Genomic DNA, 24879 nt, shown 5'->3' with positions numbered 1-24879 from the left:
CTGTAACTTTTTCAGTAAGATCATACTGTAAAATCTCAACATTTTACATACAGTGTTACTACACATTTTAACAGGAGGATAATATTCAGTAGGTTATGCATTTTCTAATGATACCTCACAAGCCATTTTCCACTAGCAGGGTCTTCTCTGTTCACAGAATTTCTGATAGTTTGATGTCTGCTGGCACTGGATATCACTATTTTGGCATCTCTCTCTCTGTCTCAGTGAGCACCCGCTGTGGTTGTTGAAAGTCTGTGATGGGATCTATGGGATGCAACTGAACAGTGGGACCCCTGAGCCCTTTGTCCCACCACCTGGGCTCCCTCTCACACATGTGATGCTGAGACAAGCTGTGAATCTCTGGCAGATATTGCACTTACACAGACATCCGTAGGTAGGGACACAGCCAACTGAATTACATGAATGCTTCTGCAGCCACTCATAACACTAATGATAGAAAGTCGCCCCCCCTACAGCTCTGCAGCCTTGCACCCCTGGATCATACCATCTTGCCTTAATCAGAAGCCTGATCAGTGTGAGTTTATTACACAGGGTCCACCCCTCCCTCACTGTGAATAGTACATGAACCAGCCTTGTAATGGAGCTGAGATTTCCCAAGAACTTCAAGCAAAATACACCAGTTTAAGTAGAGCATAAAACAGATTTATTAACTACAGAAAGATGGAGTTTTAAGGATTATAAGTGGTAGGAATAAAAGATCAAAGTAAATTACCATGGAAATTAAAGATAAATTCACAATCTAAACTTTACACCTTATTACACTAGGGCGTAGTTCAGTTATGCACACAGGAAGGCTTAATGCTCGAGCTGCTGCACATGCTGGGCAGGCTTAAGGTCGGGCTCCCCATGGCAGGAGAGAAGAAGACTCGGCCCCTGGAGGGCAGGCTGGGGCTTCCTGGATCCCATTTGCTCACAGCCAGCGCCCTGCCCCCACTCCCAAGTCATCCATGGCGCCCCCAGGTCGGCCAGAATGGAGCAGCAGTTTTCACTGCACTACGTCCACTTATGGCTTACAGGCAACTCCCAGACTCACCACAGTCCACCATCTCGGCCAGAAAGGAGCCCACTCAGCCTCACCATTGCTGCTTTTCCTTCCCCCCAGAACCCCGCTTCTCCTGGGCTGCAAGTAGCCATCCCTGGGATGCCAACAGGCAGCCACAGGGGTCTGTCTCTCAGCAGCAACCGCACCTCCATGGTTCAGCCCCAGAAGGGCAGGTGGGGTTTCCTGGATCCCATTGCTCACAGCCAGCCCAGCCTCCACCTCTAAACCATCAGTCATGCCCCCAGGTTGGCCATAAAGGAGCCGCCATTCTCCACTTGGACTCAGCTTTGCTTGTTTTCCTTTCACCAGAACCTCCCTTCTTCTCCTGGGCTGCAAGTAGCCACTCCTGGGAAGCCAAGAGGCAGGCACAGGATTCTACCTCCCAGCAGCCAACCACACCTCCCCAGGCTTTGCAGAATGAAGGGTGGTGCTCTACTAACCCCACTTAGCCGCACAGCTTCTTCCCTGCCTTCCTCAGCTCAACTTTCCTCTATTGCCCCATTCCTGCCTCACTTCCTCCTTTGGCCAGTCACGCAAAGGAGCCCAGCAGGAAGTGAGAGCCTCTATAGGCCAACCTCCAACAGCAGAGGTGGCCAAGCCACAAGCCTCCAAATGGTGACTGGCCTAACTACTCTAGGTTCTCCAGCCTGACACCAAGGTGCTTTCTCCACTGCTGTCAGCATCCTCTGTCATGCAGGGGTTGGAGTTATCCCAGGGACAGGCCAATAGGAGGAGTGCCCTTCTGAATAACAAGGGGATCTGGGAAAAGAAAGCCAGCATGTTTCTGCCTGGTTTTGAACCAGGGACCTTTTGCGTGTTAGGCAAATGTGATAACCACTACACTACAGAAACTTCCACCTAACTGGGTTGTTGCTCACTCTGGCACAGACCGATGGACAAATCTAGAGAATGTGGTGGTAGCCCCTCGATAGGTCAGCTGGGCAGGGCAGAGGACTGGAGCCAGCACTCAGGAAGTCGTCCTTACCTCGCCCGTGTGACTCCAGCTTGAGGGAGAGCTTCTTTTTCTTCTCCTTGCTGACAAAGAGCAAGAGAAGAATGAAAGGTCAGGTGGGCCAACTCGGTGCAGAAGCCCATGCTGTCTTTTCCTGCTGCATAGCCCTGAAATGAGGGACTCGTGGCAGTTAAAGGAACTGCTGCACTCTCAGAAAACATCCCGCCGTGCAATAAAGGAGGATAGAAGAGCCTGTTAGTCTTGCATGCTCCCAACTGAACTGTTCAGCATCTGCTAGGTTCTTTTTGGCCTGTTACTTTTCTGTCTGGGATGTTGTTGTCAGCTGTGGCACAGAAAAAGGACGTCATTGCGAGCTGCCCATGAAGATAAGATTAACTTTTGCCTTCCTTGCTCGGCTTTACTTGCTTCCTCACCCTATTCCTGCCTTAGTTCCTGTCTTACCTGAAGGCAACGGGGGCCCAGCAGTACGAAGAGGAAGTTAGACAGCTAGACCCTGGTGGCAAAAGTTCTGCCACCGCTTGCCACCCCCACTCTCTTCTCCCAGCTTCACATATTGACCGCCAGGGACTTGGTGCCCAGCAGCGCAACGGAAGGCAGTGGACAGAGCCACCTCGCCTTGAAGCTCTGGCTCATTAAACCGTATCTTCAGTCGCTGATGGCCAATGAGAGACCAACAGCGCTTGCCATTTTAGCACTGGAAAATGCCATTGGTCAGTCACTGGATCTCTTTAATGCTGTTACATAACAAATGAAAATAGAATCTCAGTGTGACATTCTGTACCTTTGGGGGAGTGTGCTGTAACCCCCATATTCCTCATTTTCATATAATCGTGATCTTATATACAGAGCATGGCTTGTAAGGTATCAGGGGAAAGGATATGATCTGCTGAAAGTCATTTCTCTACCCATAGATGTTTACCATTCATGCATATGAAGTTATGAGAATTGTGCAGTGTGGTTATCACTATGCTGTAAGGTGGGGGAGTCAGCCAAATATTAGCTCCCCATTGACAACAGCAAGGAAAGTAACCAACACCCGGACAGGGTGTCAAACAACCCATCAACAGCCATTGTTCAGCAAGGGAGCTACAGTGCAATCACTTACCTGCAAGAGGACACCCCAGGGGAATTGCTCAGACTTGCTTGGAGAGACGCAGTGATGCTCACCTGACTCTGAAGGGGGAGCAAAGCCAAGAGGGAAGAAAGGACATGATAAAAGCAGAGACATTTGCTATGCTTTTTCTCTCTCGTCCACCTACATCTACAGACACCCCACAACCAAGCAACTGAAGCGCTGACGAAAGGGGAGAGCCTGGCTGAAAAGCCCACCAGCCGGCCTGTGGTGAGAAGCATCTAAGTTTGTAAGGACATTGAAAGGGTTAAGATCAGCTTAGAGTGCATTTTTCTTTTATTTCACAAAAACAACGAGGAGTCCGGTGACACCTTAAGAACTAACAGATTTATTTGGACACAAGCATTCGTGGGTAAAAAGCCCTCTTCTTCAGATGCATGGAGTGAAAATTGCAGATAGAGGCATAAATATATATTGGAACATGATGTAAAGGGAGTTACCATACAAGGGGAGAATCAGTGTTGAAGGCTAATTCAGTCAGGGTGGATGTGGCTCTCTCCAAGTAATTGACAGGGAGGTGTCAATACCAAGAGAGGGAAAATTGCTTTTGTAGTGAGCCAGTCACCCCCAGTCCCTCTTCAAGCTCAAATTAATGGTGTTAAGTTTGCAGATCAGTTGTAACTCTGCAATTTCTCTTTGAAGTCTGTTTTTGAAGTTTTTTGAATGGCTTCTTTTAAATGGCTACTTTGAATGGCTACGTTTAATTGTGTTATTGAATATGAACATGTAAACGTGTTATGGAAGTCCCATGTGGTCTAGTGGTTAGGATTCTTAGCTTTCACCCAGACAGCCTGGGTTCAATTCCCCACACAGGAACAATGCAGAGCTTCTCCTTGGAGAGGAGACAGGAAACAAAAAGAATGGGAAGGGATCCTGCCAGCAGCAGAGCTGGATAGAGTTGGGAGCAGTACTGGATTTGACATGGTGCCATAGTGCTAGGCCCAAGCTCTGAAGGGACCTGTAACAGTAACTTCCTCCCCTCTGCAGAAAGGGAGCCTCAGAGCAGCCTGGATATTCAGTAGGGGAGCTGAGACCCCATAGGGCTCTGGGAGCTGTAGTTCCTTGACCAGCTCCCTGCCGTAGAGCAGAGAAGGAACATTTCCCAGCATTCCCTTGGCTGCTATCAACAGGAAAGGGAGGGGGGAAGCTGTGAGACTCCGCTTGCTGTGGCTGGGGGGCTGGCTGGCTGCTAGAAGGGGGTGCCACCTGTGAGTAGGGAAGAGGTGTGACCAAGGAGTAGAAGGCTTTGGCCCAGGTAGCACCCTCAGAAGACTTCCCCAGACAGGCTTAGGGATGCTGGTGTGACCTCGCCTGGCAGCCCCCAAAGATGGAACTGGGTGGACTAACTGGACAGGGCCCCTCTCTATCTGAAGCTGGGCAAGGGAGGTATGTGGATCCCACAGAAGGTAAAATGGTAAGTAAGGAAGGGGAGGCTCTACTGGACCTGGACAGCTTCAGATACAGGACAGGAGGATTTCCACTTCTGAGCCATGAAAATAGAAATTGACTTTTCCTTTCCAGATGTATCTAATATTCATAAAGGGAATCTAGCCCCTGCCTTCCAGATCTGAACACCTCAAAATCAGGAGTGCTCAAGCTCAATTTGGGCAGCTGTTACTTCATTTCTCCCAAACCAAATATGCTGATCCACTGTCATTTACTGTAGAAAAAGTAGGAGAAAATTGAGCAACAAACGTTGGGGTCTTCACAGTGCTAACGAGGGCTGGAATTGCTATTTTCAACAGCCATTACACTTTTTTTTTTAGTTTTGTTTGTTTAAAAGGAAGACAGTGATATTGCACTGGCAAATTCCCCATAGAAACAAAGAATGGAACAAAAGAATAATAAAGGCACCTCAACTTTCCTCATTTATGTAGGACGGTCTTATTAGATGGATCCAGACATCTTCCAATCACAGAAGCTGATAATTGTTCCACTTTACTGCAGTTCTGTAACCATGCAGGAACCTAGAGGAGGAAAGTGCCTAACTCCAGAGTCTGCAGCTGCCTAGGGCCAGTGCTGAGGATTTAGAGTCCCTAGTGCTGCCCTTGCAAGGTTCAAGCATGCTCAGCCTTGGCATTGCCTCCGCTCCTGCGGCTAGTAGCTGCAGCTGTCTAAGGCTGGCCTCTGGCAGTTGCCCCATGGCTGTAGCTAGAGAAACTACAAGTGGCTCTATGACTCCTGGGGCCATTAAGCTAGAGCTCCTAAAGACACTGGAGTTAACCTCAAGGAACAGAGGTCACCAGTAGGAAAGGAATGTCGGGGGAGCAGGGAAGGCGGGAGCAGGTCAGGCTTGCAGAGGGAGCTTCCAGCTGGTTGGGAGCATGTCCAAAGTAGAAAGGAAACAAGTATGGGGAGAGGTGGTGGTGACCAGGTAGCAGACTAGCATGTAGATGGGAGCAGAGGGAGAGACGCTGGTGTCTTCAGATTCCCAAGGGCTAAGTCCTCACTTTGGGGAAATGGTGTTTGCAGGTGGCTTGCTCACATGGCAGGATGGGGGCTGAGGGAGGGATCTGTCAGAAATGATCAGGTGTCTGCTGGCTTTAGGACTTTGAGCTGAGACTAGGACCACATGCAGTGACTGGTGACATGGGGGGTACTGGAGACGTGGCTAGAGAAGGTCTGAATGAGGAAAGAGATAAATCTGTGGGGAGTTTCCTTGGTCACTATGAAAGTTCTGCTCACTGTGGACACTGGTAAACCCACATGGGTGTACAGCTCAATAAGAAAACCCGCGGGCTGAGGGAGCTGTGTATGGCAATGCATATAGTCATGGAGAGGTGTGTGATCAAAATGAAAAATGTCTCTGAGGTTCAGTACCGGGTATACGAAGGCACCAATGGCACTGCCCCACCAGGCCCACACTCGGAGCCCACAGTTACTACACTGGGGCCCCCAAATATGTTTGGTGCCAGGGCCAACAAAAGGTTAATCCAGCCCTGACTGCCTGAGCACTATTTCAGCCTCACATTTTTGGGTGGAACTCCCACAGTGAGAGCTGCAGAGCACTCCCCCGCAACACACACGCACACACTCGTCCTGGTGTTGGGAGGGGAACAGGAGAAAGGACAAAAGAAGAGATGAAGAGAAAGGAGGGAGGGACAGGTGGATGGAGGAAAAGGTGAAACACAAAGGACAAACCCTAATGTCCCCATGATTCTAAGGGACAAAATCCCAGGTGCGGAATAAAATTCTGCCTCCTTAAGCTCATGTTTTCCATGCCTAGAATTCAACTCTCACCAGATGGATCAGACTGAACAGGTTTCACACCTCCAGGAGGCTCTTACCTTCTAACAGGGACAGCTGTTTTCTAGTAAAATCACTACAAGGAAAGGAGAAAACTGGAAAGAGGTTTCTCCTGGCGCTCACGTCCGTGAACCCGAATACTCTCTCAGTCCTCAGACAGAGACCTGGAGAAGGAGACTTGCTGAAGCAAAGCCACAGGGGTCTCTGAGGTTTCCCTAGCCCCTGGCCCCTGACTGATGTCAGGATCTCTCTGTGAGGTCACCACCTGCTCACCAATAGTCTTTGACCAATAGTGTGAGGTCCTGCAAAAGGCCTTTGTGATGTCATGGCCACACCCCGCCCTTGCTGTGCCAATGTCCTGCCCCTGGCCAGGCACTTTGGAGCTTTGAGCTACTCCCTGTGGATCACCTCACTCAAGGAGCTTTTCTGTAGAGCATCCTCAGATGTCTAAGCACACGAGTGCCATGGCAATGAACTGACACACATGGCACCAAGAGGAGATCATTAGTAGACTAACCTATAGGAGAAGGACACCCCAGCATTAGTAGGGGAGAAATCCCTACTGAACATGCATTACACCTAGCAGCCCCTGCGTGGGGTCGGGCAGGGGCTGCGGAGGGGGGAGACCTGGGAAAGGGATGGATGGAAAATGTCTGTGCGGCCGAGACATGGCCGGGGGGCGAGGGGAGAAGAGCAGGTGACCCCTGAGGAGCGGGGAGAAAAAGGGAGGGCTGAGATCCCCTCGGAATTACCACTGCCCCCTCCGTGGAGATCCCCCTCCTCTCCTGTCCTGCCCCCTTTCTCCCTAGAGAGCAACAAGCAACATCCAGGCTGACACCCCCTTCCCTCAAACCCCTGAGAAGTTCCCTGTTCCCCTCCCCCCATTGTGCCCCATTTTCTCTCCCCTTTGCCAATGGCCAGTTCAGATCTCAGGTTTGGGGTGTTTCTCCCCGTTTTCACCTGCAGTGATTTGTCCTTGTGTAGGTGGGAAATGGTTCCCCCGAGTGATTTCTGAACTGGGCAGAGGCTGGGGGGGGCCTGAGACAGGGACACCTCTGGGTTGGGCTGGGGGGGCCACTCTCTGCTGGCAACAGGGCGTGGGAAGGGCCAGGAAGGGGAGGGGGGAGCAAATGTCCCTCATAGAGAGGGTCCAGCCCCAGGCTGCTACCAGTAGCACATTCCTATCCTGGCCGGGGTGGGGGGGGCTTTCTCCAGCTGGGACCTGCCCCCTAGGCAGCCCCAGGCTCTGACCGCACCAGCCCCGCCTGGAGCCCCCAGTGAGTGAGAGACCCCGGAGGGGGAGGGGGAGGGAGCACTGGGCCCTGACAGGAAAGTGACTCTCTCCCCTCAGATCTTGGTGTTTTCCTCTCATGTTATCAAATATGCAGTTTGTGACACAATTTCTTTGCAAATCTCAAAGATTCAAATAAAATAACCTAAACATTTGCCCCACTTCTCTCTAGTTGTCTATTTCTAATTGAATATGCCCTGAGATTTTCCTGTCTCTAATTATAAAATAATAAGAAAATCTCAGATTTACACCTTTTCTCAGATTATTGAACACAAAATGTTTGCAAATGTTGCCCATTTCCTCTTTATTCATTTACCAAGTATTCATGTGAAACACTCAGATTTTACCTCCTATCAACAACTGATATAAAATCCCTCTGATTTTCCACTTTCCTCTCTATAATTTGCAAAATGGATCCAAAATCTCTGATTTCCACCCTTTGTCTTTCATTTCTGAACACTGATCTGAAAGCTCAGGTTTTCCCTCTGTGTCATTATCAAATGTCAATTAACAATCCTCTCAAGTTTTGTGCTGTTCCTTATGTTTCTAAATCCCAAAAACTTCTTCCTTCGGGGGAACCTGTTGCCCTGAGTCGCTCTCCATTCTGGATGTTGCAGGGGATTACATTTCCCAGTGATTGTCTTTCCCCTCTCCTTTGAGGATCATTTGTTCCCTCTTTTAGCTCTGTTAGATATTTGCCAAAGAAAGAGACCAGCCTGATATTTAATACACATCAAAGCCAGAGGCCTCCCCCTGTTTGGGGATCAGTGGTTCGCAGCTGGTAGTGGGAGAGTTGGCTGGCCCCTTTTCTTTTCTCCAGCTGGCACAGGATGAGGGGGTCACTCTGAGTGCAGCATGTCTTGAGAAGTATCCCAAACCACAAGACAAATGGTCTCTGTGAAGGGTTGCTTCCCACAGTGCTAAGATGTAGCCACCTCTGGCAGGATCCATGGTGGCTACTATTTGCTAGTGACAGGCCACGGAAATTTCTTACCTATTTTGCCCCTCCATGCCAGGCCTGTACAACATACGGCCCACGGGCAACGTGCGGCCCGTGAAGTCTCACTGTGCGTCCCGCAGCCGGGATTCAAAAGGTTCTGAGCTGCCCGCAGCCGCAGGGAGCCCAGAGCTCTTTAAATCTCAGCCGCAGCCAGGATTTATAGGGCTCTGGGCAGGCGGGCGGGGAGCTCAGAGCTCTTTAAATCCCAGCCACCAGGGCCGGCTTTAGGCCAATTTAACCAATTCCCTTGAATCGGCCTCGCTCCTAAGAGGACCCCGCACCCAAGCCCCAGTACCAGCAAAAGCCAGTGCGCTGTACCAGGGTGGCCCAGTTTCCCCAGGGGGCAATTTAAAAGGCCTGGGGCTCCCAGCAGGGGCTGGAAGCCCAGGCCCTTTAAATTGCCACTAGAGCCCTGCTTCTGGAGCCCTGGGGTATGGCTGCGGGGCTCTGGGGGCTATTTAAAAAGTCCAGGACTCCCATTGCTTCTACCTCCCCGGCCCTTTAAATAGCCACTGGAGCCCCGCCGCTTCCCCAGGGTTCCCGTGGCTATTTACAGAGCTGGGGCAGTGGAAGCAGGGGCGCCTCGGGCCCTTGAAATAGCCCCCAAGCCCCAGGCTGCTGCTGCTACCCTAGTGGGAGAGGGGGGAGGAGGAGGAGGAGAAGGAGGCACTCACCATAGAGGATGGGCTGTACCCCCTGTACCTGCACCCCCTGCCCTGCCTGCAGCCAGCCCATCCCCAGCCAGCCCCTGCTGCACCCCCTGCCCGCACCAGCCCCGCACCTCCTGCCCTGCTTGCACCAGTTCCTGCCTGCAGCCTGCCCATCTCCAGCCAGCCCCACACCCCCTGCCTTTCCTTCAGCCCTGCACCAACCCCTGTCTCCAGCCAGCCCTGCACCCCCTTCCCTGTCTCCAGCCAGCCCCTGCCACACTGCCTGCCCTGCCCGCACCAGCCCTGCACCCCCTGCCCTGTCTCCAGCCAACCCCGTACCCCCTGCCTTGCCTTCAGCCCTGCACCAACCCGTCTCCAGCCAACCCCTGCCGCACCCCGCTGCCTGAAGCCAGCCAGTCCCACACTCCTTTGTCTCCAGCCCTGCCAACCCATGCAGCACCCTCCCTGTGGCCCTGCCTGAAGCCAGCCAGCCCACCCCACACCTCTTGTCTCCAGCCTGCCCCACACCCCTTGCCCAGCCTGCAGCCAGACCCTACCTCTCGCATCCTCCCCCTCCCCCACCTCCAGCCAGCCCCATGTTCACTGGTGCCCTGCAGTTCCGAGGGAAGTAACCCTGCACACCTGCTTCAATGAGATGGGCAGGGAGCAGCTGGGACCCACACATGTGCACCCTAGCACACCCTAAGGGAGTGGCAGAGCTCATTTCTAGTTCAGACCCATCTTTTTAAAAAAGAACTTTTAGGTAGGGTTAACATACATCTGTACTTTCCCGGACATGTCAGGCTTTTTTGTTCTTAAATCGCCATCTGGGAGGAAAATACGGACGTATGGTAACCCTACTGGTACAAAAAATACATACTGTGGCAGAACTTTTTATAGGGAACCGGTTGTTAAGAACTGAAAGGCTTTTTTTCCCCCAGTCATCCCTGCGGGGCCCCGCACTTCCTAAAGCCGGCCTGCCAGCCACGGCCGGGATTCAAAGGGCTCTGGGCTGCTCGCAGAGATTCCCGGCCGCAGCTGAGGTTTAAAGGTCTCAGGTCTCCCCACCTCCACGGGCAGCCCAGAGCCCTTTGAATCCCGGCAGCAGCTGAGATTTAAAGGGCTCAGGGATCCCTGTGGCTGCAGGCAGCACAGAGCCCTTTGAATCCTGGCAGCAGCTCCAGGGGATGGAGTTAGGCTGGGATTTCAAGGGCTCAGGCTCCCCTCAGCAGCAGGAGCTCTGGGACCTTTAAATCCCTGTCCCAGCCCTGAAAAGCTCCGGGTTCCCCCAGTCGTCAGAGCCCCAGGCCCTTTAATTTGACACTGAGGGCTCCCAGCCACCTCTTTGGCTGGGAGTCCCTGGTTGATTTAACATCAAGTAACACCTCCCCACCACCAACCTTCCTTTTTGACCCACAGCTGTTTTGGTGGGGCGGCGCTGGGGAAGGAGGGTTTGTTTCTGCAGGGCTGGGCGGGGTGTTTCCGCCAGGCTGGGAGGTCCTGAGTGGGGGGTGTTTCCGCAGGGCCGGGGGGTTTCGGTCCTCAGCTGTTCTCTTTGGAGTATTGTGGCCCTCGCTGTTTTACTCAAAGTACTGTACAGGAACTTTTCAGGGGGATTAAGGCAAAATGCCACATTTATTAGTAATACAGGTATCAATTAATACTCTATGATATGCACATGAGATATATATCACAGTCATGCATTCACGCACACACACAGACATAAACACACTCCGTCTTGCTGTTGTTACCAACTAGTTGCTCCCCTTAACTGCACTGGCCAGGTGAGTTAGATGGGGGAGGGGTGGAGCCGGACTTCTACCGATCGAAATCGATGGTCCGATGGTGACAAGACGAGATCCGGGGTCCTTCTGCAAGACACCTCGCATTTATAGCAGCTTCCCTCTTATGCAAATCTAGACCAGATTCAAAATCTGGGTCTGGGTCCGTTGGTCTTTGTGCTGCTTTTCTCTGGGTGTTGTCCCAATGCTGCTCAAAGAGGGTGTTTTCTAAAGAAGGTGCTTGCTTCTAATCCCTGAGACCATCAATATGTCTGCTCTTCTTTATTGGGCCCACTTGACAAGTTGTATTGTCCTTTGCTCTGGCTCCCATTCCCTCTTCAACTGTTGTAGCTGTCTGGAGGTGGGTGTCTTCCAAGCCTCACTCATTCACACCTCATTCAGTCAATAGAGCAATTGATTACAGAGTGCGGGGGAAGATCTTATTCTACTTCTAGCAAAAAGGCACATGTTTTCTTTTACTTTAACTATACTATCCTTAGGGGCTATAACATTTGATACAAAGTTTTCTACCAATTCTCTATATAGGGATCTAATACAAAGTTGTATGAAAATAGAGAGGCACAATGCCAAGTCATATGAATTACAAAATAACATCATGCCGGATGCAATGTCATAAAGATAAAGATACTTAATACAAAATAACACAATGCAACGTTATAAAGATTTATAGAGATAGTTAATACAGAGATTTCTCTACATCACCACTTTACGAGTTGTGCAGGCCTGCTGACGGCATTCGCGGGGCTTCTTGCTCGTGTGGATTCTCTGATGCTGAATAAGGTGAGAGCTGCGATTGAAGGTTTTCCCGCACTCACTGCATTCATAGGACCCCTCCTGTGTGTGGATTCTCTGATGCCGAATAAGGTGTGAGCTGCGACTGAAAGTTTTCCCGCACTCACTGCATTCAGGAGGGAGAGGATAGCTCAGTGGTTTGAGCATTGGCCTACTAAACCCAAGGTTGTAAGTTCAATCCTTGAGGGAACCATTTGGGAATTGGTCCTGCTTTGAGCCAGGGGTTGGACTAGATGATCTCTTGAGGTCCTTTCCAACCCTTATAAGCTAGGATTCTATGATAGGATCTCTTCCCTGTGTGGATTCTCTGATGCCCAATAAGGTGCGAGCTGCGACTGAAAGTTTTCCTGCACTCATTGCATTCACAGGGCCTCTCCCTGTGTGGATTCTCTGATGTTGAGAAAGGCCTGATCTGTAAGTGAAGTTTTTCCCACACTCAGCACATGTATTTTTTTTGCTTTTCCCTGCAGATTTCCTGCTGTATTCTGGTTTCCTTAAGGCCCTTCTGAGTTCCCTGACAGGAAATAAATTTATCCATTTTCTCCCCTGGCTGGTTTCCCTGCTCTTTTTCTGGTCTGTGCTGAACCTCACACGTCATTGCATCACCTGCTGTGATAGAGACAGAAACCTCAAACAGGGATGGAAAGGGGAAGGCCAAACCAAAACAAGTGCTGGAGAGAGGACAAATAAAAATCAGGAACTCAGCTCCCCCCAAAAGGAGAGAGGAGGGGATCAATTCAGCCTTCACATCCCATCCAACTTCACAGGGGGAAGGGAGAAAGCTACTGCCCGGTGTCTGCTAGCTTCTATAGGAAGCCTTGAGCTATATTTACCCTGTGGATGCGACCCCTGCTATGGACAATAATGAACTGAGAGACTTCCCAAGAGCTTTGTAGGGCATCCTAGATGTTTCCTTCAGGCACTTACAGATTCTGAGTTGGTTTAATGTTTCCTCATCTGTGCGGGGAGATCTCAGGATCTCTCTTTCCTCTGAACCCTGGAGCTCTGGGACCCATGGCTCTTCCCCTTGTTCCAGCTGGGAGATCATATCACGTTGGAAAACCAGAAACTCCGCTCAGATGAAAGAAAACAAAGGAGTTCAGTTGATTTCATACAACTTGATCATCAAAAACATTCTGTTAATTTATCTTCAGTGCTTAGTGTGACCTAGTGTGCCTGGGGCAGTCCTCACTGAAAATGCCAAGGTCAGAGCAGGCTGAAAAAAGGGAGAGCAGATGCTCCCCATACTGGTGGTTAACACTGAAGTTAAGCTCACTGACCAGTCACAAACTGTGCTTCTGATCCCACACACTGGTTAACGAGACTCTGAAAAAAGAAATCACACGGCCCCCTTTATTGCATGACAGTTCTCTGACTCCTAATCAGCAACTAGGTCCCGTACAGTGAGAGGTTATTTAAAAACTCTGCTCACTGTGATACAGCATGGCCAGAGGGCAACAGGAGAGTGATCCTAATTGGATCCAGGAAGTGGGTGGGTAGAAGGTTAGCCACATTACCCAGGTATGGATCTCATCCAAAATACCATGCTGCCAGCCAATCCTTTAGCAATTAAACTAAATGTTTAGAAGAAAGAACAAATGAAAGAATGAAGTTAAATTCCATCCTTCCAGACAATTCTTTAGCATCTAAACTAAAGGTTTAAAAGAAAGAAAGACAGAAAGAATTTAAATGGAAAAGCAGTCAGATACATTCCAAAATGGATATATCAGGTTCTTAGCAGTATTGGTGAGTTGCTGGCTTGAAAGTCTGTCTGGAACGCATCCACAGCTTGGATGGGTCATTCAGTCCTTTGTTCCAGGGTTCAGTTTATAGAGAAGTTGCTCCAGAGGTAGGAAGGGGGATTGAAGACAAGATGGAGATGATGCAGCTGCGCTTTATATTCCTTTTGCCATGTGGCTTGTACTTCCTGTGTCCCAAACACAAGCTTCACAGCACATGGCATGGAAAAGCTTTGGAGGTTTCATTACACAGGCAAACCCCGGCATGTCTTGCTGACTCAATAGGTGTATCCCCTTGGTCCATAGGTTCATTGTACAGCTGATGACCCTCAATGGGCCATCAAACATGCTAGGCAATGTTGATGCCAATATGTCTGGGGGTGTCACCCAGAAAAACTGCACAAGTCTGGAAATACAGATATACCTTACATATCTGTAACTCACAATACAAAGGTGATAGAAACATAGAAACAAAATTATCATACTTGGCAAATCATAACATTTTCACTGACACTTTACATGGCATACCTAGCATGATTCATTGCAATTTTATCAGATTATATTATTTTATTATTAATACCAAAGTGTCTCACAATTTCATGCAGTATCACACTTGCTAAACTAGTGAATTCCCAGGACCAGTTCCCCAGGTCCTTGAAGATGCCAAACATTGTGCTTATGAGGGATTGAAATACCCACATATCTGCTGGGAACACACACATAGACACTGTGTCAATCTGTACCCCTGTGTTCACTCTTCTAGAAAATTATGATCAATTTTGTACCCAGTATGGCTTGTGAGGTATCATTAGAAAACACATAACCTACTGAATATTATCCTCCTGTTAAAATGTGTAGTAACACTGTATGTAAAATTGTGAGATTTTACAGTATGATATTACTGAAAAAGTTACAGTTCTGGGGAACACCCACAGACCAGTTCCTCAGAGACAGCAAGGCAAACAGCTGGTCAAACAGCCCTTCTCCTGCAGGGGGAAGGTGTGAAGACATTAAGGGCTGGTCTACACTACGGGGGGAAATCGATCTTAGATACGCAAATTCAGCTACGTGAATAACGTAACTGAAGTCGAATATCTAAGATCGGATTACTCACCCATCCTCACCGCGCGGGATCGATGTCCGCGGCTCCCCCTGTCAAATCAGCAACTCCGTTGGGGTTGGTGTTGTTCCGGAATCGATATAAGCGCGCTCGGGGATCGATATATGGCGTCTAGATGAGACGCCATATATCGATCCCCGAGCAATCGATTTTAACCCGCCGATACGGTGGGTAGTCTAGATGTAGCCTTACATTCCATCACAGGGACCTATTGAGGCTGTTGTGGAAAACGACCACAGGATTAATATTTGAATCGGCTCAGCCTGAGGCTCTTTTCTTGGTTACAAGCACGCAGGGGGCGACAGCTATTGGAATACTGTTCCTGAGCTAAAAATCACACAAGCCTTTTACAGTTTAAAACCACAAACAATGACACATACGTTGCACGTTAATTTCCTTATTTGGAATATATTGCAAAATATGATGCAGGTCAAAAGCAAGCTGAACAATCAGTTTTCCATATTTGGCCTTTCCTGTTATTTTTATTACACCTGGTGATATGGGAGCAAGACTCTTCATGTCTCAAGAAATGTCACTACCAACCTAGGCCATTTTCACATGCTGGGGTGCAATCCAGATCGGCGAGGAGTTGTGTCATCTGTAATCCTGGGTGAGATTCAGTGTTCTGCTGCTGGAGCTCCCCTGTCTGGATACTCCCAGCCAGCGTTCAAGGACGCACTGAGTGTCTGTATGATAAGTAACCCTGGACTGGCAGCTCTGACTCCAGCCGCCTGCTTGTTACACCCCAAGCACATTCTGGTTTGGGTAGAGAAGGCTCTGTGTTTGAGAGAAGGCTGGGGGTAGGAAGCTTCTGTTCATTATGCTGGACCTAACCCCAGATTTACTAGAGTAAAGAGGAGATATTTGACATTGTGTGATGCTGCTCCTGTGCTCTGTTCCCAAAGTGTTCTGCAGCAGAGGAGGGTCTCTGGTAGTATGTATGTTACTGGCCTATTGGGGTGATGCTGAAACAGGACAGGGTACAGATGGCATTGTGGGGGTGGCATGAACCTTCACTCTTCATTTCCCCTTCCAAGAACAGAAGGGACAGGAATCCTTACCCAGCAAGACCATCGTCTCATAGTTCCCCTGCATGACATCTCTGTAGAGGGCTCTCTGAGTGGGGTCCAGCAGAGTCCCCTCTTCCCTGGAGAAATACACAGCCACCTCCTCGAAGGTCACCGGCCCCTGAAAGAGCAGGAGTCCAATACTCAGTACCTGCTGACCCACTCACAACCCCACTATTCACGGAACAGCAGCACCAGGGAAATGGAAGCTCCAGGAGGCACATGTTAACAGAGTCCCACCCCACCTTGCTTACAGCAGCCAGGAGGCATCAGAGGGTAGAAAGAGAGAACCTTTGTGTCTCCCATCTGACAGACAGAAGCAGGGTCTTCACATTTATCACATAGCTACTAGCCAGAGCTTAATATAGGAGATGGGGCTGTCTCTGGACCCTGATAGTGGCTCCCTGGTAGGAATCCAAGCACTCTCCAAATAAAATATATGGAAGAAAGGGGAAGTCAATCATAAAGAATAGAAGTTAGAAGGTCAGAATTGTAGTGCCCATTAACAAAGGTTTAGAGAAAATAGAGCCTATCAAACTAACGGGATATCCTTATTGGATGAGATCAAAAGTTTGGTTGCAGCTAATAGTATTGATGTAATATACCTAAACTTCCGTAAGGGACATGACTTGATTAGCACAATATTTTTACTAAAAAAAACTAGAATGATACAAAATAAACACGGCATACATTAAATAGATTAAAAACTCTGATAGTAAATGGGGAACCATGATCGAGTGGATTTCTTTCTAGCAGGTTCCTGCAGGGATTGGTTCTTGGCCCTGTGCTATTTAACATTCTTATCCATGACTTAGAAGAGAGTACAAAATCATCACTGATAAAGTTTACAGTTGCCACAAAGATTGGGGTTGGTGGTAATTAATGAAATGTCAGTAGATTCAGGCTCCATCACTGAGAGTCTGGGAAGTTGTCCCAGCCCTGGCTGGAGGGTTATTTCCTGTTCCACAAAGAGGGGAAGTTCCATTCCCAACTCCTGTGCCTTGAATTAGGACCTATCTGACACTACACCCCCATATTCATCATAGTGGTATGATTATAATATGATTAGGACATAATTATGATCTATTTTGTAGAAGATGCATCATGTGTGGTGTCACCGGAAAAGTTCTGATTTGCTGAATATGATTATCCTATTTGTGTGCACATATCATGTTCGTATCTGAAGTTATGGATATTGACTCTGTATCTGTATTTCAAATGTGCTTACTCTGGGTAACACCCACAATGAGCCTTTCAGGTACAACAATGAAGAAGCCAGACAGTGCTGATGGCTCAACAAAGACAATGGACTGTGGAAGAGCTTAGCCTTCCTGTGAATGTTTCAGCCAGCCTATGAGTCATGGCTACTATGACTCAGCAGGGCCTGTGACCAGACCACATGACACTAAACTCCATTTTAGTAGCTGTATTTTTCCACAAACTGGACTAGGAACTGAGTTTGGAACAAAAGGTTCCCACCATATGGAAAAGCTACATAAGGTGGGGTGTGACATCATCTCTTGGCCTCATTCTCCACACAAGAGAACTTCTGGAAACACCTGAGAAACAAAAACGGATGTGGGGGAAGTGCTGCTCCCAGGATCAAGAGATTTCTAGCTTGTGTATGGAAACTTGGGGGACTGCTTGTACCATCAGTCAGGGTGAGAAATTGCTAATTCAAATTCTATCCATCTAGTATGTTAGGCTTAGTCTGAGTTTTGGTTATTTGCTAAATAATCTGCTTTGATCTGTTTGTTATCACTTATAATCACTTAATCTATCTTTCTGCAGTTAATAAACTTGTTTGATGCTTTATCTTAACCAGCGTATTTTGAGTGAAGTGTCTGGGGAAAATCTCAGCTTGTTGTGCACATCTGTCCCATATCGAGGGGAAGGGGAACTACATTAATGAGCTTGTATTATAGAGATCTCTGTGCACTATAAGATGGTATCATTCTGGATTTATACTACAGCAAGTGTGCAAGGTTGGGGAGTGGGAAATTGGCTCTTGTCTTCTATCTGTCCTTGAGTGGCTTAGGTAACGCACTCAGGTAGCTTAGTTGGCTGCATGGCGCCACCTGCTGTTGTGTTGGGTGATAACAGGGCCTGGAGAGGCTGGCGAAATCTCCAGCAAAGCAGTGTGAGAAGGGCCAGCCCAGCGTGAGGGTTAGAGGACACAGCAGTTCCCAGAAGCTCCACAAACTGCCTCCTGGGGGTGACAACCCATCATGCCCTACACTACACAAGTCTCAGCAGGTTTGTCACATGCTGTCCCCTCCCTTTCTCCACCCGAGATATTTCCTGCTTCCCACCACCTCTAGCAATTCCCACCCTCTTATGCATTTACTGCTCCTCAACCTCCAAGCAGAGCCCGCCACCCTGATAATCTCTTACCTGAGCCAGCTCCATTGCAGCCATTTCCTTGCCCCTGGGAGGACGAGATGATCTGCAGCGAAACATGGATGTTATTCTCTGGCCTGCCGGGGTGAAAAGGGCAAGGTGTGAGAATTCAGACTAGGCTTTTGTCCATTCCACAAGCCGATTCCCCCCAGCTTTTCCCCTGCTAATGCACATTCTAGGTTCTAGCACACTGTGAAGCACAGAGTGACCTTATTCCAGTACAGGCCTAGCCCCCTCCCACCAGGGTGTAACCCTCTGACACATGGGGAAACCCTCCCAGTAACAGTCTCTCTCTTACACGTATCAAGTTTGCGGACAACACCAAGCTGGGAGGGGTTGTAAGTGCTTTGGAGGATTGGATTAAAATTCAAAATGATCTGGACAAACGGGAGAAATGATCTGAAGTAAATAGGATCAAATTCAGTAGAGACAAGTGCAAAGTACTCCACGTTGGAAGGAACAATCGGAGGCCAGAGAAGAGCAGAAACAAAGGAGTCACTTTGGGGGATTCTCCCTGTCATTGTCCCCAAGGCAGCTGTCTCAGGTTTACAAAGGTGTTTCATGTTCCAGCCTTTATACAGTCTCTCCTGGGAGTGCCCCTTTCATGGACTGGGCCTAGTTTTAGTTGTTGGTAGTTAACAATCTTGGTTTATTGTTCATCTAACCAGTATGTGTGGATTGAAGTGTGTTGGAAACTCTGTTTGGGATAACAAGCTGGTGCATGTCATTTTCCGCTGATGAAATGACAGACTTCATATGAGCTTGGGTCGTTCAGTAGCGTGCTGGACAGTGCAAGATGCACATTTCTGGGGGAAAGTTGGGCACTTGAGAATTTGCTGGTTTTCTCCTGAGGTGTAATTCATGAGTGGCTGTCTAGCAGCACTCAATACTGTGTAGCTGGGAGTGAGTTACATGCTGGAGACTGTGTGATAATTGGCCAAGAGGGGCTGTTCTCGCGGGAAAACAGTGGAAAAGGCACCCCATGCTGGAGGACTGAGGTACAGCTATTTAACAGTCCAGATTGTACTCTGGGTAACATCACAGACACTCATTATGACAGAGCCTCTTACAACACAGAGAAAGTAAATCCATGTCCCAGAAATCGAAGACTCCAGACAGAGGGCAAGTGTCCCTGGCACTGCTTCTTGCTGACAGAGAGGTTCAGAGACAGTGCGAGAATCCTGGGGAAGCTGGGAACAGGAAGCATGGGCTGGCGGGGTTCGGTGGAGAAAGGGAACAGGAAGGGCAGGGATATTACTGAATCCAGGATCTTAGCAGTACTAGATGACAGGATAGCACATAGTGCAGCCCATTGGAAAACACAATCCCAACTATACATACAAAATGATGGGGTCTAAATTAGTTGTTTCCACTCAAGAGAGTGATCTTGGAGTCACTGTGGATAGTTCTCTGAAAACATCCACTCAATGTGCAGCAGCAGTGAAAAAAAGTGAACAATGTAGGAAATAATTAAGAAAGTGATAGATATGACAGAATATCTCATAGATCATATTTGTAAAAACAGCAAATAAATCCATGATACACCCACATCTTGAATACTGCATGCACATGTCACCCCATCTCAAAAATAGAAATATTGGAATTGGAAAAGATTCAGAAAAGGGCAACAAAAATGATTAGGGGTATGGGACAGTTATGCCAGACCTAACCCCCAGTTTCACTTGAGCAAACAGGAGATATTTGACACTGTGCAATACGGCTCCTGTGCTCTGTTCCCAAAGTGTTCTGCAGCAGAGGAGGGTCTCTGGTATTATGTGTGTCACTGGCCTATTGGGGTGATGCTGAAACAGGACAGGGTACAGATGGCATTGTGGGGGTTGCGTGAACCTTCACTCTTCATTTCCCCTTCCAAGAACAGAAGGGACAGGAACCCTTACCCAGCGAGGTCACAGTCTCATAGTTCTCCTGCATGACATCCCAGTAGAGGGCTCTCTGAGTGGGGTCCAGAAGAGCCCACTCTTCCCTGGTGAAATACATAGCCATCTCCTTGAAGGTCACCAGCCCCTGAAAGAGTAAGAGTCCAACACTAAGGACTTGCTGCCCCACTCTTTGTGGCAGAGAAGAGTGAATCAAATGGAAGCTCTGGGTGGATCATAGTCAGGAGAGTCCCACCTCGACCTGGCTCAGAGTATCCAGCAAATGCCAGGGTGAGGGGATGAAGAGAGAGCCCCTTATCTCTCCCAGCATATCCATCACCCCCCTACTAGCCACTGACTGATACAGGAGATGGAGCCCCTAGCAGGGTCCAGGGAGAGCTCGCTGGTAGGATGCCCAACACCCTCCTCATTGTGAGGAGCGGGATATGAAGGGAGAGGCAGCTCCAATAAGCCTGACTCATGGGTGTCCCCTTTATATCTCACAGCAGCTGATGGTTAATGAGGTCAGGCTCCAGCACTAGGAGTCTGGTCAGTTTGACTAGCTCCATGTAGGTGGGTTATTTTCTCTCTTCACAAATTAGGGCATTTCCACCTCCAAACCTCCTGGGTCTGTTCCTAGAATCTAGGCCACTTAGTAAATAACTCCCAGCAGGTCTGCCACACCCTGGCCTCCTCCTTTCCCCACGCTGTGAATTTCCTGCCCCGCTCCAACCTCCAAATCAGACTCTGCAAACCTTCCCACCTCTGGTGTATTTGCTCTCCCTTTCCTCCAGCAGGAACCCACCAGCAACCCCCCGATAATCTCTACCTGGACTGACTCCACTGCAGCCATTTCTCTTCCCTGTCCCACGCCAGGCTGGGATGAGCTGGAGCAAAACATTCTGCAGCCTGTCTGGGGGAGAAGGGCAGTTGTGGGCGTTTCAGAACCGGTTTTAGTTAATTTCACATCACAATTCCCCCAGGCCCTTTCCCTGCAGACAGACACCCTAGATTCTGTCATGCTGGGAAATGCTCAATCTGTTTATTACAATTTAGACCTGGCCCCTCCTGCCAGGCTAAGTCCACAGACACATTTTTAACCTCCCTTCTCTCTCCCCTCACCCCTTCTCTGAACACAAGGCTAGATAAGAGCAGAACCAAAGGAGTCACTGTGGGGGATTCCCTCAGACACTGACCCCACGGCAGCCACACCCCAGCAGGGGGAATATGGAGTCAGGAACTGGCTTTTGCTCTGTCTGATCCTTGTTTTGTTCACTGGAAAGTGGTTCTGCCCCAGGATGCAGCAATACATGTGTCTGGGTGGACTAGAGAGCTGGAAATCTCTCCCCCACATTCATTTCTCCCACTGCCCCTTTCAGCCTCTCCTTCCCCTGTCCTCTCTCCCTGCCCCTCTGGCTGGGACAGTCCCATTCCTGGGGGCTTTGCTCTCCCATGGCTGGATTTCCTCCTGGCAACCGCTAATGGGAGGAGAAATGAGGTGGTGTTGTTTGTGCAGAGTCACTTTCTTGCCAGACCCTAGGACATTCCCTGAGGTCTTTCAGTTACCTGGAGACTCTGTCTCAGAATTTAGTAGTAACAGGGCCCAGGACTGCCCTAGGGGGCTAGGACCAGCTGCAGAAAGTCATCCCCTGGGCCGGGCAGAGAAGAAGCTTTAATTAAGGTCACTTCCCAGCACAGAGCCCCACTGGGGGAGCAGCAGCTGCCAAGCCTGGTCTCCCAGATCACAATGGAGGCTGCAGCATCTGACCCAGGAAGCTGAACCCCAATATCCTGAGCAGAGAGAGACTGGATTAACAACGGTCTCAATGACACCGGATTTCAGAAAGAATGAGTTCAGAACGCTGTGGAAAAGACCATCGTGTGGCAGTGCTGACTCCCTTCCCACCTCCCTCACCCCCGCAGATCTAGGACAAGGACTGGGGGCAAAAATTTTCCAAACGGAACCGAAAGTTCCTGCAGTTTTCAAAAGAGGAGAAAAGTAAATTCTGTGATTTCACACTAACAGTATTTGCTAAGTGGACAGAAAGTTATCACAGTGACAGGGCACATGACTGGGGAATGGACTTAGTGAGCTGGTGACTAGGAGCCAGGACTCTGGTACAAGTTGACCAGAGAGAAGGATCATGGTTAGCAGCAGCCCCCAGACACCCCCTAGTACCCAGAGCCCAGACCCCCCAGCCAGGGGCCCCAGACACCCCCCAGCCAGGATCCCATCAGATATTCCCTGGGACGCAGCCCCCAGAGTCCCTGGCCAGGGACCCCAGATACCCCTCAAAGCCCCACCGGCCAGAGAACCCCCACCACACCATGATTGCCAGGTTGGGAATCCCAAAGGGTTCCCCCCACCAAGAGCCCCCAGCAGCCAGGGACCCCCTCAAGGGACCCACCCCCACACTGAGAACTCAGTCCCTCACTGCCTGCCTAGGAACTTCCCCACCCTCCAGAACGATCTACCCTGACACTTGCCTGGGACCCCCTCCTCTGCCCAGTGTGACCCCCTGATGCTTTACAGTGCGACCCATCACTCTGCTTCCCTGGCATGCCCTCACCTAGTGCCAGGGATCCCCTCCCCCAGCTCTGTGCACTGGGCATGGCAACAAAACCAGGAACCAGCGGGGGAAGCACAGACAGAGCCCCTGGCACAGAACCAGGATCCCTCTAACCCTCTGTCCTGCCTCCCCAAGAGACACCCACCCCACTGTTCTGCAGCCACCAGGCCCCCAGCGATACCCACCTCCAGGACCCATAGCCTCAGGGATGGGCACATCAGAACCACCACCCCCGAAAACCCCAAACCTCCACAACCCACCAACCTGACTAGGGTACCCCCTGCCCAGCCACCCAGAGGCCTCCCCCTACCACAGTGCCCCTTCAGCTGCAATCTCCCCACACAGACACCTTCCCTGCCCCTGCAAGTGTTACCTCACAGAGTGTGAGAAGTGGCTAGAAAGTTAACACCACCTCCTGCTGGCCAGTCACACAGGCAGAGGGAGCCTGGGGAGTGCTTCTTTAACAGGAGAATGGAAGGCCTGGAGGGCAAGAAAGATCCACGGGCTGTCACTAGCAAATAATGGCCACCATGGATCCACCCCAGAGGCCGCTGCATCTTAGCACATTGGGAAACAACCCATCATATTCAATTAGAAATAAAACAACTAGAGAGAAGTGGGGCAAATGTTTGGGGTATTTTATATCAATCTTTGAGACACGCAGATAGAACCCTGTCACAAACGACATTTGATAACATGAGAGAAAACCACCAAGATCGGAGGGGATTTGATGTTGCTATTAAATAACTAGTGGAAAAGGGGGACTGTTGGACTGGATTTTATATAACTGTCCAATACATAAACAGAATGTGATGGTCCCCCCCGGCCACGGGGCAACCATTCACGTGAGCAGCTCAGAGCCCTTTGAGGAGCTGATTTAAGGGCGGGGGGGAGCTGGAAGGCTCCCTGGACAATGGAAGGGGGCCGCAGGGGAATTGGGAAGTGGGGTCTGGGCAGTCTCCATGGGGGATGTGCTCCTCCCTTCCCTTCCCTGCCCGGGCAGAGAACGGGAACCTCATCCCATCCCACTCCAGTGGGAGCCGTGTTCTGAGGAATGACCCAGGGCAACAATTTCCCACCCAAACAAGGACAAATCCCTGCAGATAAAATGGGTGGGAAAATCCACCCCCCATCGGAGAGATTTTAAATTGACATTTGAGAAGTATGGAGAGAAAAGGGAAAATCAGAGGCAATTAGAGAGCTGATCATTGGCGGGGGGGAGAGGAGAATCTCCCTGGATTTTATAGCCACGTGTGATAATGAGAGAGAAAAGGGGAAATCTTGAGAGAATGTGTGTGTGGGAGGAAGAGGCAAAAACAGGGACAGGATCCAGTTAACTCACCTCCCTCCAACCCCGGGAATGTCCTGGCTCCACAGAGACAGATCTACCCCCCACACCCCAGTGACCTCCGCCCCCTGCAACTCCGGCTTCTCCTCCCCCCTCGACACCTCCGCCCTCACACCAAAGGGGGGGGGCTCTGCCAGCGCCTCACCCTGAGCTCAACTCCTGCTCCTCCCCCCAGCCCGGATTGTGCCCTTTAGCCCCCCACGAACCCTGCCTCCAGCTGCCTGACCCCCCCCGCCCATCAATTTCCTGCTCTGCTCCCGCCCCTCCCACGCTCCCTGTTACTCCCCCGCCCTGCTCCAGCCCCGCCCCCAGCGCCCGGCGGAACGTTACGGCTGGTCCGGGCAAGGGGAAGGGCAGCGGCTTCAGCGGCTGTTACTGGGCATGCGCAGTGCCCGGGAGTAGCACATTGCTATGGGGAGGGATTTAATACACCGCCCCACCCCGCCTGGCCCGGGGTCCGCCCCTCCCCCCCACACGACGGCCGTGCCCCGGCCCCCCCATCCCAGCAGGGCGGGCGGATCCTCCTGCAGCTCCACTGGGGCCGAGGCGCCTTCAAGGCTTCTCCCAGGCTCCCTGGGGCAGAGTCACTTTCCTGCCCCCCAGCGCCTCTCATTCCCCGGGGGCTCCGGGTCACAATGTCCCACCGCCCTTCCCCCGCCTGCAGCTCCGGCTTCTCCCCTCCCGCCCCCGCCAGCCACACCAAGGGGAACCCCCGGGCCCCAGTCTCTGTCCCCACCTGGATCCCAGCGGGGCCGGGGGCAGATCCTGGCTGCAGCTGAGAACAGCGACTCGGGCAGCTCCAGCGCTGC

General features: G+C 50.3%; 1 non-coding gene across 1 annotated transcript; it reads right to left on the bottom strand.

The window, feature by feature from the left end:
- Positions 1-1842: 1842 nt before the first annotated feature.
- On the bottom strand, positions 1843-1915 carry TRNAV-AAC (transfer RNA valine (anticodon AAC)). The gene has a single exon. It is a non-coding gene; the product is annotated as a tRNA-Val (tRNA).
- Between the last annotated feature and the right edge of the window lie 22964 nt (positions 1916-24879).

This window comes from Gopherus flavomarginatus, unplaced genomic scaffold, assembly GCF_025201925.1.
Source record: "Gopherus flavomarginatus isolate rGopFla2 unplaced genomic scaffold, rGopFla2.mat.asm mat_scaffold_35_arrow_ctg1, whole genome shotgun sequence".
NCBI classification, from domain to species: domain Eukaryota; kingdom Metazoa; phylum Chordata; order Testudines; family Testudinidae; genus Gopherus; species Gopherus flavomarginatus.
The sequence above is the reverse complement of the archived record's forward strand: the minus strand, read 5'-3'. Positions and strand labels throughout refer to the sequence as shown.